Source organism: Talpa occidentalis, unplaced genomic scaffold (genome assembly GCF_014898055.3).
Source record: "Talpa occidentalis isolate TD23 unplaced genomic scaffold, MPIMG_talOcc4v2.1 talOcc4.15, whole genome shotgun sequence".
Lineage (NCBI taxonomy): Eukaryota > Metazoa > Chordata > Mammalia > Eulipotyphla > Talpidae > Talpa > Talpa occidentalis.
Window position 1 is genome coordinate 13,423,467 of NW_023601543.1, and position 14,715 is coordinate 13,438,181.

At 40.2% G+C, this 14,715-nt stretch overlaps 1 long non-coding RNA gene across 2 annotated transcripts; it reads right to left on the minus strand.

Moving 5' to 3' along the window:
- Positions 1–368: 368 nt before the first annotated feature.
- On the minus strand, positions 369–14,064 carry LOC119246525 (uncharacterized). Of its 2 annotated transcripts, none has more exons than XR_005125516.2 (3): positions 13,910–14,064; positions 791–878; positions 369–420 (listed from the first exon to the last, which is right to left on the minus strand). It is a non-coding gene; the product is annotated as an uncharacterized LOC119246525 (long non-coding RNA). The 2 variants fall into 2 exon arrangements; XR_005125515.2 differs by having other exon boundaries at positions 369–503.
- Between the last annotated feature and the right edge of the window lie 651 nt (positions 14,065–14,715).

The following is a 14,715-nucleotide window of genomic DNA, read 5'->3' on the forward strand; positions in this document are numbered from 1 at the left end:
GGCGCCCGGAACACTGATCGGCCGGGAGAGAGCACCGAGGAGTTTGGGGGACGGGGGCGTGGGGCGGGGAGGGGGGCGTCCCAGGACTCGGCCACGTTGCAGCCCGGCGTGCGAGGCCGGAGCACGCGCGGACTCGGCGGCCGGCGTGTCGAGTTGAAACTTGGGGAGTGCGAGAAGTACTTCTCGGCTCCCCGACCTGGGGGAGGATAAGGTCACAGAGAGCTGCCGGTCAGTAGAACCCCCCCCGCCCCCACTCTTTTCCCGCCCTCGGGTCCCCGGGGTCTCGGGCCCAGCCGCTGGGAGGCGTGGCCGACCGATGCCCCGCCCCCAGACCGGCCTCAGGTGACTTAAACCTGAGGCTGCCCCTACCTCACGGACTATCAGCTGGTGGGGGACGGCCAGACTGGGGCTGCTATTCACCTTGAGTTCCGCATGTGTAAGAGAGAGGGAAATTGGAAAACAGATGATACACCGGCAGAAAAAATAATGAGGATAATAGAGGCCTGGGAAATGAGATGGGCTCATTAGCAGTAGATATTATTGAACTCAGCAGACACAGCAGTGGCTTCAGCAAATCCCTGCCTCCACCCCATTTAAAGTTGCATGCCAGGAGGAAGAGAAGTTCTTCTGAGAGTATACCCTATAAATAGCAACAACAGTAACAACGATAATAATAGCAATCACGGGAATCTCATTATGAGGTCTCCTGTGGGAACCCATATGGGGTTAATCACATTTTAAAAAGTGTAATGTCCAAGTGCCACTTTAGAATGAGGATGAAGTTCCCTACCTTGTGGGTTGTTATAGGTGTGGCCCGATACAGTGCTGGGGCTCTAGTAGACGCTTGATAATGTTTCTCTTGTTCCTCTCGAATCTTTCTTAAAAGATAGCACATTATTGTTATGAATATCATTCGTATTAATGCATGCCCTTTTCTTTGTGCCAGGCGCTGCCAAATGCTATGTATGTCTTACCTTATTGCATCTTTAACCCACAGGTCGTATTGCTTTCCTCCCATTTTACAAATAAAGACGACTTAGAGTGGTTAAATAATCTGACCAAAATATCACCCAATGGAAAAGTGGTAGAATTGCAAATTCAAACCCGGTTCCAACTTTTAACATCAACTGTCTTATCAACTGTAAAGTATAAAAACAGTATTGCAAACTAGAGTTGCTACACTGCACGTTATACCCCAGAACTTATTCATTCATTGTATAACTGCAAGTTTGGACATTTTACCGCCTTACCTTTCCTGCCTGTCCCCCCCAACCCCCATCATCTGCCCCTGGCAACCACCAATCTGCTCTTGGTTTCTATAACTGATGATTTTTGTGTTCCACATATAAGTGAGAACATACAATATTTATCTTTCTCTGACTTATTTTACTTAGCATAATGCTCTCACGTTCCAACAATATTGCCATAAATGGCAAGGTTTCCTTTGCATAATATTACATTGTATATATAGATTCACATTCTCTTTAGCCATTCAGATGATGAAGGATATACTTGAGCTTTCCTTACTCCTACTTCCCCACATCTAGGTCCTCACTTCTTCTCACCTGATGATAGGCTCCAATCCAGTCTTATTTCCCATCAGCCCAGCTCACACTTAACAATGCCAGCCTGCCCAGAATCCCACAGTGCCACCCAAACTTTGTAGAAACTCCCTGTGATTCTTTTGAAAGCGTAGATTTTGACTTAGCAAGTCTTAAGTGAGCCTGAGATTCTATACTAACTACAAGTGGTGCTGGCACTGCTGATTCTTAGGCCACACATTGGGCAGCAAAGGTGTGAATCAAACTTCTTCATTTCAAGGCTCTTCTCAAATTCCACCCCCATTGAACCTTCTATTGCTCCAAGCCCTATCCAACCTCCACCTATTGCATGTTGGTGGAAGTAGCACTCACATTGCGGTTCTCACTTCTTATTTTATGCATTTGATATGCTTAGTCCACCCAACAAGATTAGCAGGTCCTTGATATTAGAAAGGCAGTTTCTGTTACAGAAGGATTACCCAGACAGAATGTGAGCACAGAGAGGGCAAGATTTTTGTCTGTTTTGTTCACTACTGCATTTCGAAGCCTAGAAATGTGTGTGGCACACAGTAAACCCTCAGTAAATAATTGTTGAATGGATGAATGAATGAATGAACATCCTTTGTATTGTTGTCTGAGGTTGGTATGATGCTAGGTGTGTGGTGGGTATATGGTATGGTTGATTAATGCCTGGTTATAGTCTTTCCACTTATTTTGTTTCACATCTACCTAAGTTGTATAACTGTTTAATAAGTAAATTAAGCATATTTGAGAAAAGACTTTCCTTACTTCATTCTGGGCCAGAGTTATGTAAGAATGTGAAAGACTGAATGCTAAATTGAGCTATGAACTATTGAGACATATCCTTAAAAGCAGCACTTTGAGATCTCAGTAAACTTTTTGATCTTTATTTAGGTTTACTGCTATGACATAAACTGTTTTTATATTTGATAGAGAGCACTTATACCTTTTCACATATATATATGTTTCTTTTTAAAAAAGATTTATTTATTTATGCATATAAGAATTGGGGTACAGGCCGGAGGTGTTGGGGGGGTGAGAAGATTCACCAGAGACAGAATGGGGAACAGAACAGGCAGAGCAACTGAAATACACTGCTGAGGGGAGCAGCAGGCGAGTAAGGAGGGGTCTGATGCACCATGTGGGTAGCTCCCTGCTGGGGATCGAACTCGTGCTGCAGTGGCTGCGGATAGCTTCATAGGTTGTGTCTTAATCCCTTGCACCACCAGGGATGCCCTATATATATATATTTCTAACTTAAATAAAATGACAAGAAATTCAAGTGTGTTTTTTTACTCTCCCTGCTTCAAAAGTACACTGGAATATTTGGCTTTAAAGTGTCAGCCCCCTCCCCCCAAAAAATAAAATAAAATGAAGTGTCAGCCCAGAGTCTAATAATGTTATAATGTATTCCCGTAGCTTTATGGGAAAAGTTCTTTGGAAACACCACATCCATGCCCTTTGGTAGCCCCACAGAGTGTAACATAGTGCCTCAACCTGCTTGGCACTATCAGGCCATAAGTGGTGGCTATGAATACTTAATAACCATATAAATAAAGCAAAATTGTTTACAGATTAAGCAAAGTCAGTGAATTCCAACCTAGACAGTGTCCTTGAGCCCAATAAAATTAAAAACTTAAATTTACAATCTGTGGTTTAACTTTTCTGGTATTTGAAATACACTCCATATCAACTTTACCCAGGTTTATAAATATTTACTGAATGGACTGGTTCATAGCTAAAGTGTAGGTATTCCAAAATGGCACAAGGGGTTAAGTCTCAGTACTATGAAGCTATCTGCAGCCACTGCAGCACGAGTTCGAGCCCCAGCCAGTGGGCTGACCCACACTGTCTCACCTGCTGCTCCTCAGCAGTGTATTTCAGTAGATCTGCCTGTTCTGCTCTCCACTCTGTCTCTGGTGAATCCTCTCACCCACTGCACCTCTGGCCTACATGCCAGTTCTTATATGCATAAATAAATACAATAAATCTTTTTTAAATGGTCAAACTTTAATGTAGGCAACAGTAAGTTAGTACATCAGGACCGTGGTTCTCAGCCAGGTTCAATTTTGCCTGCTGGAGACATTTTTGGTTATCACAATGGGGAGGGAATAGTGTCACTGGTGACAGTTGCAGGCCGGGGATGCTGTTAACCATCCTCCAGTGCACAGGACAGGCCTCACAACAAAGGATTGCCCAGTCCCAAATATCAGTGGTGCCAAGGTTTGAGAAACCATGCTCCTCCACTCTTTGCATTAGGAGTTACTAACCAAGAAACAGACCAGGGAATCATTGTGCCCTGAGGATGTCAGCGCAATGTGGTGGCTGGGGCCAAAAACAAACAGAACACCCCACAAGGTGTTGGGCCACATGAAGGAGGTGCGGTATTTTTATGTTACCTTTGTACTGAACCTTAGCTCATCTGCCCTTCACCAGAGTCACTACTATGTAATAAAATGTAATAGTGAACAGAAACTAACTTTAAAAGCAATTAACGATTTCTCAAACATATTATCCATGGAGCATTTTCTAAAGCACCAGGCATGACCTAGGAACCTTTGACTAGGTTGCCTCTGAGATAAATTTAAGGTCTTACTCCACAAAATTTCAGGGTAGGACTTCACACCTTGACTTTCACATTTTGAGCTTGATAAGGACACTGAAATGTACACAGTGTATAAATATCTGACATGTGAGGGCAGATTGATACAATTATCTGGATTTCTTCCAATTATCTGAGTATTTGAAACTAAAATTTCTGGAGTAATTTAGAAGCTCACCATAGGATTGTTTTGATTCAAGCTACTGGACTCTAGGAGAGTTGGAAGGACAACATTTAGTGCTTCTTTTAACAGAAAAATGCAAGCATATGTGATACCTCAAATCTCCTCTTTACTCTCTGTGGGTATCAAATTGGCAACCATGATATAATAGTTCTTGCAGATGTTGTAACCTCACTATTGTTCCAGCAAAGCATCCCAAAGAAAAAAAACTATTGCCTTCATTTTGGTCAAGGAACATTAAGCCTGTGTAATTACTTAATTCTCCTAAATAACCTGGCACCTTTGGGGACTTGCACAATCATTTATAACAAACCTAGTATCGAAGATGTAGCACAGCTGAGTTTTCTAGCTGGCTTGACTTCCTGACACTGCGGAGTGTGGGGTAGGGGTACAGCCACAGTGGAGGGGCGGGGAGCAGATGCTTCTTAAGAGGTTTCCTGCTTCTATTTCTTTACATCTCTGCTTACTTGCTTTGAAATAGTTGGTTGAAGTGCCAAAAGAATTGCGCTCAGAACTCCTTGCCTACTCCCATTGGTTATCGAACTAAGCCAGGTCAAGGTAGAGGTAGAGGTAGGAGCCCAGAGATGGAATGTGGAGAGGTAACTTCCCGTTTCTGGTTTGGCTGCCTGCCTAACCTCTCACAGAATCGCACCACTGACCTTTAGATGCCTCAGCCCGGAGGGGAAGGCCGGCAGCAGCCAGCAGGCGCTCACCCACAGGCCCCTCAAAGGCGACAGAACCTCTGCTTGCTTCCCCATCACCCTCTCAAGATATCTTTGTGTTGCCATAGTGGGAGACGAAGGGACAGAGAAGTTTCTTAGGATGGTCTCTGGGAGACTGGGTTCTTTGTACTGACGTCAGGTAACTTCTTTTTGTAGTTTCCCTCACAAGAGAATCCATGTGTTACCACGAAATGATGCTGAACACCCAATTTGGGTGGTATTTTTTCTCCTATGAATGACCTTTTTAAAACATATTGAGTTAGCCTCTTGTTCTTTAATTGGGTAAGCGTCTCAAGAAAACAGTTCTAGTCCAAGGTGGCAGTTAAAAACTGAAGAAAAAAAAAGGGCCTGGCAGTTGAGACCAAATAGGAAGTGACTATGCCATCAGTTCATACTGAGGAAAAGGAAGTTGTTACCAGGCCCTCTAAGAAAGGCAGTTGTGTAAAATTACCACCCTTCACTGGCTTCTGTCGCCCTGTGGTAAAAGCTCCCAGAGCTTTGTTACTGCAGCTCTCGAGAGAATGAGAACAGAGCAGGGGAATAACCGGTGCCCCTTGCAGGACTGTTATCAGGGCCTAACAGAAGTTTCTGGGGCAGAGATTCCATTGTAGGAAGCAAAGCGCTCACCATACTCATTTTTTTTTTTCCTGTGCCAAATCGATATTTTAAGATTAGTCAAAATTCAGTATGTTATACCAGGAGCTCCGCTCTGAGGCTCCTCCTGCAGCCTATAGCAGGGCATTTGGCTTGAGAAATAGAATGCCTTATACTTTCACTTGGGCCCTAAAGGCAGCCTATGCCATACTACTTTTTCCTTTTTCCTTTCTTTCCTCCTCCCTTCTTTTCTTTCTCACATACTTCTTGAACACAGTCCCAGAAACTGTGCTAAGTGCCAGAATACAAAGAACTGTAAGGAGTTTGCATTCTCAAACTCTTCCCTAAAAAAGCAAGAAACACCCAGAAGGGCTACTTGTTTATAGGAGCGTTATATGAAAATGTGCTGGAGCAACAAGCACCAGAGGGAAATTCATTTTACCTATATAGATCCTGGAAGGCTTCACAGAAGAGGTGATATTTGAGCTAAGCCTTGAAAAGTGGGTAGGAAGTAACCAGGCAGAGAATCAGGGGATGGAAGTGGACAAGAGAGCTATTTCAAATAGCATGAACCTCATAAACAAATGCCTAAGCAGGGCACGTGTATCCCTCATCCTCTGGTGACCTGGTTAAAACAGAGATGCTGTGCTTCATTTGGGAAAATTCTGATTTTATAGCTCTGAGCTGGAGAAAGGGCATTTGTATTCTATTTTTTAAAAAAAAACTAAAATCCCCAGGTGATTATGATGCATCTCCTGAATTAGAGAAATGATGAGCTTTCTTTGAGGACAAACTAATAGTTTATTTAACAGGCAGAAACATGGAGTACATGAGACAGTGAGGCTGGAAGGAGAAGTAAGGGACAGACTGTGAGCCTTGTATGACATGCTAAAGACTTTGGACTTGATCCCCTAGGCTCCTAGGAATACTGAGTGGTTATAAGGAAGAGAGGAATTTGATCCTGATTTGCATTTAAAAATAACATCTGGTCAGTACATAAAGGATAGATTGGATATGGGAGAGACTGAAAGCAGAGGGACCTATTAAGAGATTGTTAAGAGGCCATTGTGAAAGTTCGGGAGAGGAGCTGGACTAAATCAATGGCTGCGAGGAATGAAGAGGAGAGGACAGATTACAGAAACAATTTGGAGGTAGAATCATCAGCATTCAAATGAGTGGATGTGAACAGGACCAGAAGGAAAGGTTTCAAATGAGATATCTAGCCTAGGGAAGTGGGTAAATGTTGATACCTAGAACTAATACAGAGAGGAGGGCCAGGTTTGGGGAATAGATAAGGAATTCAGGTTGGGTATACTGAGTTTGAGGTGCCTGTATCACATCTAAGTGGAGATGTCCAGAAGGCAATTGAAAATAACAAGTAGACAGACTGTGAGAATATATTTGAAAACTGCAGAGAGAAATCCTTTGTATCTTCATGGCAACATGTCAATTAAGGACATAAAAAATAGAGACCAAGTTGAAACCATTCACTTCGTATTTAGAAAATCGTCTCTTGAATAACTGCCTATGTTTTGGCCCCGTCAAATGCTGCTTGTGTCTACTGACATCAGATCTATCTACAGAAAGCATGTCACTTTCTTCAAGTAATGATTGTTACTCTTAGCTCTATAAGATCCTTTACTAAATATTTCTGCTGTGTTCCTGCATACATAGATTTTCCTTTAACAGCATGATAATGACAGTAAATAAAGGAATGGAGTAAAGGACAGAAATGATGTGAAGAGATCTGAATGCAATCTCGCCAGGTTTCCTGGGATGATTTTCTTGCGTGCAACTGTAAAATAGATTATTGTGCGCCAGAACAGTTTGTATTATATTTCCCCTCCTACACTCCAAAGAAAATGAGGTGGGAGATGACATGCATGCCTAGTTTCATGAAGCCAAGTTAGTGTCTTCTACAATGGAAAGAAAAACAGGAACAATTTATTGCAATCTAAAGCACAGATTACTGGCAAAGCCATGATATTTGCCTGCTGTGAAAGTGCACAGCAACTTTAGGTAATATTTCTCCAATTTTTCAAAATCAATCATACTGTTCTGGTTCTTCCATTCTTTCTGTGCTATTGACCTTTTATGAAACTTCACACATCCCTATAGTTTACCATATGTGAAGGTAAGCATTCGAATGGCTAAATGCCAACTTGAAATTAACATAGATAAATCATGCTTTTCATATAAATTGTGAAAATAGTGGCAGACATTTACAACCTGAGATCATGAAAGCAGATACAAATAGATTATATTTTAAATGTTTTGTACAATGCTTTTTATTATGTGTTTGGGTTTTCCTCAGGTGTTACAAGAAACTGAAATATACCAGGTCTTAAATTTTAAGGTTACTTTTACATCTGACAATAGACAGATTCTTGCTATGCAAATATAAAGAAATGAGTGCTCATTATGCTGTGAAGGATAGATTTAGTTCATGAAACATATACTAAAAAGATGTTTTCTTATTTCTTCCAGACCCTCAAAGCATAAAAAGGTTATTGCTATATGGAAAGGTCATTTATATGAACAATAACAAAGAAACTGTGTCTGGGTTGTAAAATGCTGGATTATTGAATATGTTTCCTACTTTAAAAAAGTAAGGTATTCAAGGTGAGTATAACAATACACTTCAGAATCACTCTTTGGTTCTGCACATAGTAAAGGAGGCAGAAAGTTGTTCTTTCATTGTCTTTTTAAACAAAGATTTATTAATTTATGAATGCAAGAACTGGGGTACAGGCCAGAGGTGGGGGGGGTCGTGAGAGGATTCACCAGAGACAGAGTGGGGAACAGAACAGGCAGATTGACCAAAGTACACTGCTGAGGGGAGCAGTGAGTGAGTCAGGAGAGGTCTGCTGCACCATGTGCTTTGCTCCCTGGCCGGGAATCGAACTCGTGCTGCAGTGGCTACTGAGAGCTTCATAGGTTGTGTCTTAACCCCTTGTGCCACCAGGGAGGCCCTCATTGTCTTTTTTAAAGCAGAAACCCAAGTCAAACTCATAGTGATGTCAATAGAGAAACTAGTTAATTATAGGAGCCATAGTTTATGTGGTATTTACTCTGTGTCAGGCGTGGTTGCAATTTACATATATTTGTATGCAGTCTTCACTACAACCTCATGAGCTAAAATCATTCCCATTTTACAGTTGATAAAGCTGAGGCACACAGAGATTAAGTGACTCATCCATGGTGTAGTGTTGTTAGATAAAATGCAAGATGCCTAGTTAAATTTGAATTTTAGGTGCGTGATGAATAATTTGATGAGTCATACTTTTATTGACATATATATATATATAATATACACTTAAAAATGTTATCTACCTGAAATTCAAATTTAACCAAAAGGCAAGGTCATATAGCTATTAGGGTTTATAGTCAGGACTTGAATCTGGGGGTGCAACACCAGAATTCATACTTTTAAAAATTTTACTCTTTTTTTAAGTGATTTTTAAAAAATATTTATTTATTTATGCATGCAAGAGCTGGGGTGCAGGCCAGAGATGCAGGGGGTGAGAGGATTCACCAGAGACAGAGTGGGGAAGAGAACAGGCAGACTAACTGAAACACACTGCTGAGGGGAGCAGTGGGCAAGGCAGGAGAGGTCTGTCTCGCCATGTGGGTTTCTCCCTGGCTGGCCGGGGATCAAGGCTGTGGATTGCTTCATAGTGCGATGCTCTAACCCCTTGCACCACCAGGGAGGCCCTACACATTATACTTCTATTAGTTATAAAGAATGGAAAGTAGAGGGCCTCCCCGGCGGTGCAGCGGTTGAGCGCTGGGCTGCGAAGCTGCCGGCAGCCTCTGCAGCGCCAGTTCGATCCCCGGCCAAAGGGCGAGGGTCCTACATGGCACGTAGACCTCTCCTGCCGCCCGCTGCTCCCCTCAGCAGTGTACTTCCTCACTCTGCCTGTTCTGCTCCCCGCTCTGGCTCTGGTGAATTCTCTCACCCTCCCGTGCTTCAAACTGTACCCAGTGCTTGTATAAATAAATAAATAAATCTTTAAAAAAAAAAAAAGAAAGAATGGAAGGCAGAGTGTTAGCTCTATGTGGAATATTTGAGAAAATCATAACTAACAAATACCTCATGGGCAAGATCATAGATTTGCAAGTTTGAATTTATTTTAATTTACTCTAATTGATAATATAATTTGGTCACAGTATTTTTAGTAAGAGTTTTCATTCTAAAAGTGATAACATCTAGAATATTTTTGAACTAATTTTTCCTTCTGTGCTCTCCAAGAAGAAAGATTAAAGAAAAAGCGTGATTCACTGTGTGTGGAATTGACTGTTGTCCAAAACATCGTTCTCTTCCTTCACAAAGTATCTTTGTGTTGTTTGTAAAGCGTGAGAGCTTCCTTTTTTTGTAAGAGGAGTTTTCTAAAAAGAGTGTGTTAAAAAGAAATCTATATCACATATTTACTCATACCATTTTCTTCTGTCTTTTGATAGTTTTATTCTAAACAGGTAAAGGAGCATGTACTTTTTTAAAGATGGTAAAATTTAATGGAAAAAAACATGGACTTTGGAGTCAGACAGACCTTATTAGTCATATGAACTTGATGTCTGTGTCTCATTTTCCTTTCTCCAAAATGGGGTTATTAATATCTCCTTCAAATGGAGGTGGTAATGAGTAAATGAGATAATGAAGATGAAATGAGATATTGCTTTACTGCAGTATCTAAGGCAGAATTGACCCTCACACTAGTGCTAGTGCTTTCCCCTGTGAATTTGCCTCTCCCCTTCCACTATTTTCAGCAACCCTCATGGGTCTTTGAAAAATCTAACCTTTATTTACAAAAGCACTTTGACTTGCCCAGAAGTTGCATAAAAATTCAGGTGGAGTGTGTTGGAATCCAGAATATCTAAAATACCTTCCTTTCTTCCATGATTTTTTGAGTCCCTAAAATATTTAGTTTATAACAAAAGACTACAGTGTGACTTCTGCTCTTAGAGATTATTTATAAGGATTTTTAGGGTATTGTCTTTTTACATTGGGAATGTTCTTAGATTTTCAGATTGGGGGTTTTCTACTTTAGTTTCTTGGGGAGGCTCACCACAGACATCTCTAAGGGACAAGGAGGGGCATAAAAAGAGATAGCAAGGGCAGGGAAGTTATGTATTTAATGTAGTTTCCTGTATGTGTGTTTGTGTAGGTATGTTCAAGCAAGGGGTGGTGATATATAATGAAGGTAAATACAAAAGTAGAGGCAGTTAGGGTCAAAGGCAAAGTCATCGTGAGATTGAAAAAGCAAATAACCTATTGAAAAAAATCAACTCTGAGAGGTGGTGTATTATGCCTGAATTAAGAACATGGACTGAGGACTCAGGTTTAAGTTCAAATCCCAGTGTTGTTTACATACTAGCTTTGTGTTCTTCAGAAAAGTATTTAGTTTCTCAGTACTTGTTTCTTCACCTGTCAAATGTAGGCAATAACTATACCAACCTAGTCGAATTATTTTAAGGGCTTAAATGAGTGTTGTTTTTTCTTTAAACTTTCATGGATGTTTGACACAGATACAGAAAGTTGCCCAAATCACAATTGTCAAACAGCTCACGAATTTTCACAAAGTTAACACACTCGTGTATCCTTTGCTCAATCCAAGAAATAGCATACTACCTGCACCACAGAAAACATCTCAATGCTCTCACCTAGTCACTGCACCTCCTGCTCAAATGTATCTATTTCTTGTCTTTGAATATTGTGGATTCATACTGCCCACCTTTGAACTTTAAACAAGAATCTATATAATTGTGCTTATAACACTACCTGATACATAATAAACATAAGTTTAGCAATGTGATTTATTTTAGATTTATTAATTTATTTTTTGTTGTTCATTTTATACACTATTTGATTTCTCTCCTCAGATATAGTCCCCATAAATCTCCCAACACCACATCACCTGTGATTTGTCACCATAGTCTCTTGTGCTCTTCCCTCCCCTGTTTTGACCCTCTTCCTTTCCCTCCCCGATGTATGACAGTGTGATTTTAACAATAACAAGAAAGCTGGTATATTTTAGGGGTAGAATTTCTGAAGTGCAATAAGAAAAAAAAAAGCAAGCTTGTGAACGAAAGTATATGACAACAAAGTTAAATGTAACAATGAAACCATTTTGCTTCCATAAATGTTATCTATCATAAATTCCATGGTAAGAAAAACACATTCCTTTTGAGATATCAGAGAAAACATATGCCCAAACATTTTTGCACAATCCTGAATAAGACTTTTACTCCAGTTGTTAACAGACTAATAAATGAAAAATGAGTTTGGCAGAAGCCTTTTAGGCCTCAGTTTCCTTGTTGTGAAAGGAAGAAAATTGGGCCATCTTGAAGGTTCTTTCCAGCACTGACATTTAATGATTATATGAAAATAATTCTCAGAAAATGAAGCCTGGGAATCTCTGAGCCACTATTTTATAGTCAAATAATAAATCTAGAGTCACAGTCAAACATGACCTTTCAGAAAGAAGGCAGCAGGATTTCTGTGTGGGAAAATCACATCTAACTAATCTATTAGCTCTTCTCAAGAGAATAAATAAACATATGGACAAGGTGGAACAGGGGATAGAATTTGCATAGACTTTTTTAAAAAGCCTTGACAAGCTTCCATACCATTGAATTTTTTCGCGTTAAATTAGCCCCCATGGGATTTGGGGAGGCATTTTGTCATAGAAGGTGAGTCAACTTACAGAATGGAATGGAGGCTAGGAAAAAGGATGCTTCATTGGATGGAATTGTGACAGCATTAAGATTCCCAAGGTCCCAGACTTATTTAAGTGTTATAAACGGTGTAAAATAAGGTATACAGAGTGGTGCTTCTGTAGCTAGACTAACTTCTCATTAGTGAAATGCCCAGCTGATGTAGCATAAGTGGCAAAAAAAAAAATCTCTCAAAATCGGGGACTGGCAAAATGGGAATAATAGATTATCTCAGTAAGGTAAAATGTTACAGAAATACTCCATTTAACTATGCAATACAATTAGTAAGATCTGTTGTTAACTTTGGCTCTGGAAAGCGATTGAAGAGATATAGCTATTTCTCAATTTCAGCTCACCATGCCATTTTGGCCAGAAAGGTCAACAAAATGCTGGGCACCAATGGAAAATAGACAAGAAGCAGAATAACACATTATCCTATTTTTGAAAAAAAATATAAAAACATGGTGCAGACATGTAGTGTTTGATGTAAAGTCCATCAATCAAGAAAGGCTAAATGGAGCTCATGGTGATGTACAAATGGACAGCAATAACAAAGAAATGAGAAGGAGCTATATGGAGACAGACTCAAAATATTAGGATTCTTTTACCCTAAAAAATGAAGGTTGAGGTAGTGGCCAAACATACAAAAACAAGGACTATCAGAAATTACTGCTTATTTAGTACTAATTCTATGCCTGGAACAGGTAAAAGCAGTTGCTGTGTATTGGATCATTCAAGACTTATTAACCCTCTAAGGTAGTCCCACTATTATCTTTATTATTAAAGCATCACACAGGGTAGGTACAAAATAAATAGTGATCAAAGCGATTTACTGACTAGACCTCAGCATAGACCTTAAAAACTTGAGTCAAATCCAAGACAAACAAAACGAAGTGAGACGTCACACAATGGACAGCAAAACCTATGGAGCTCACCACCTTGAGAAACAGTAAAAGCTGAGCTGGAAAAGGAATCAAGGAGTTAGACTATATTTGTGGAAGATAAAGTCAAGATAGCTTACTAAGAGAATCTTGTGAAATATCTTTAACCTTTAAGGTTGTCATTAAGGAGGACAGCCACACCCTTTAGCCAACATGTCTCTGAGTCCCCCTATAAAATTCTGGGCTGGATGGACCAGAAATTTAGCCAAGTGCGGCTTTTCCTTTTTAATTATGACATAAGTAGGAGAATGGTACAAGAATTCCTTGTGGGTATTTCAAGATGGTTGTCATATATGCAATACTGGAATCTATTTTCATTGATAGCCTAAATTACCCAGGATCCTATTTAAAGCAAAGTTTTGCCTTGTCGAAATGGAATACTTAAAAATTACTTGCAGAAGAATGCAGTGTCACAAAAAGCACAGGTCGATGGTTTTCCTTTAGTCCCCCTCCTCTAGGCAACCTCAGGTTAGTTCATGCCCATATTTCTTTAAGAAATGGCATGTCAGAGAAAATAATATTTCATACCAGGAAAAGCAGGAAAGTAGCTTAAAGAAGAATCCCTATGTAAAAATCCTCCCAGGGAAACTTACATAGTGCCTTCTCTGTCACCTCAGTCGTCATGAAAGCCAGGGACAGATCCGTCCAGTGTTGCTTGGGCTTCTTGCACTTGGTTTAGCACTGCCAGTTTCCACAAAATGTATCAGCACCCTCCTTGGTTGGGCGACCTCTATCTTATTGAAACACTGTATGTGTTCTGAGCACACCATGAAAAAAAAAACAACACAGAGAAGAGAAGAAAGTCTGGGAGTGAACAGTTTTCTGATTCATGGAGACTTAAACTTATCTGAGGGAAGTATAAAAAGAAAAATGAAAAGAATAGAAAGCTGAGAAACAGGAAGGGCAAAGGCACAAATGAAAAGAGAAGATTGAATCTATTATTTAAAAAATAAAAAAAATTTAAAAATTTAAAAATTTAAAAAAAAAAGAAAAGAGAAGATTGTTCTAGAAGTATTTCATACCTCACTTTAAAGACTTTTTAAGGAGAGATAGGACTAAATGGGGTTTTAAATGGTAGTATGGATAATTTGGCCAACAGCAAAATGGTCACACTGCCCAGTTCTTTAAGCTCTTTCTGTTAGTGCTCAAAGCATTTTCTGCTCTCTCTTGGCTCTCTTTACCCTGACCCTGTGGCCTCTGGCTACCCTAAGCCCATCTCAGGGGCCAGTATCTATGTCGGTACTCCTCCAGGCGTTGTCCTGATTTTAGGTCATTCTCAGCTCTCTTGATCAAAATGTATCTGTGTTCTACCCATTGTGTTACCCTGACCTGAAAGCATTTTTATTTCCTTAATAGAGATTAAGCTAATATATATTAAATATGGCTCTTCTAGTTGCAA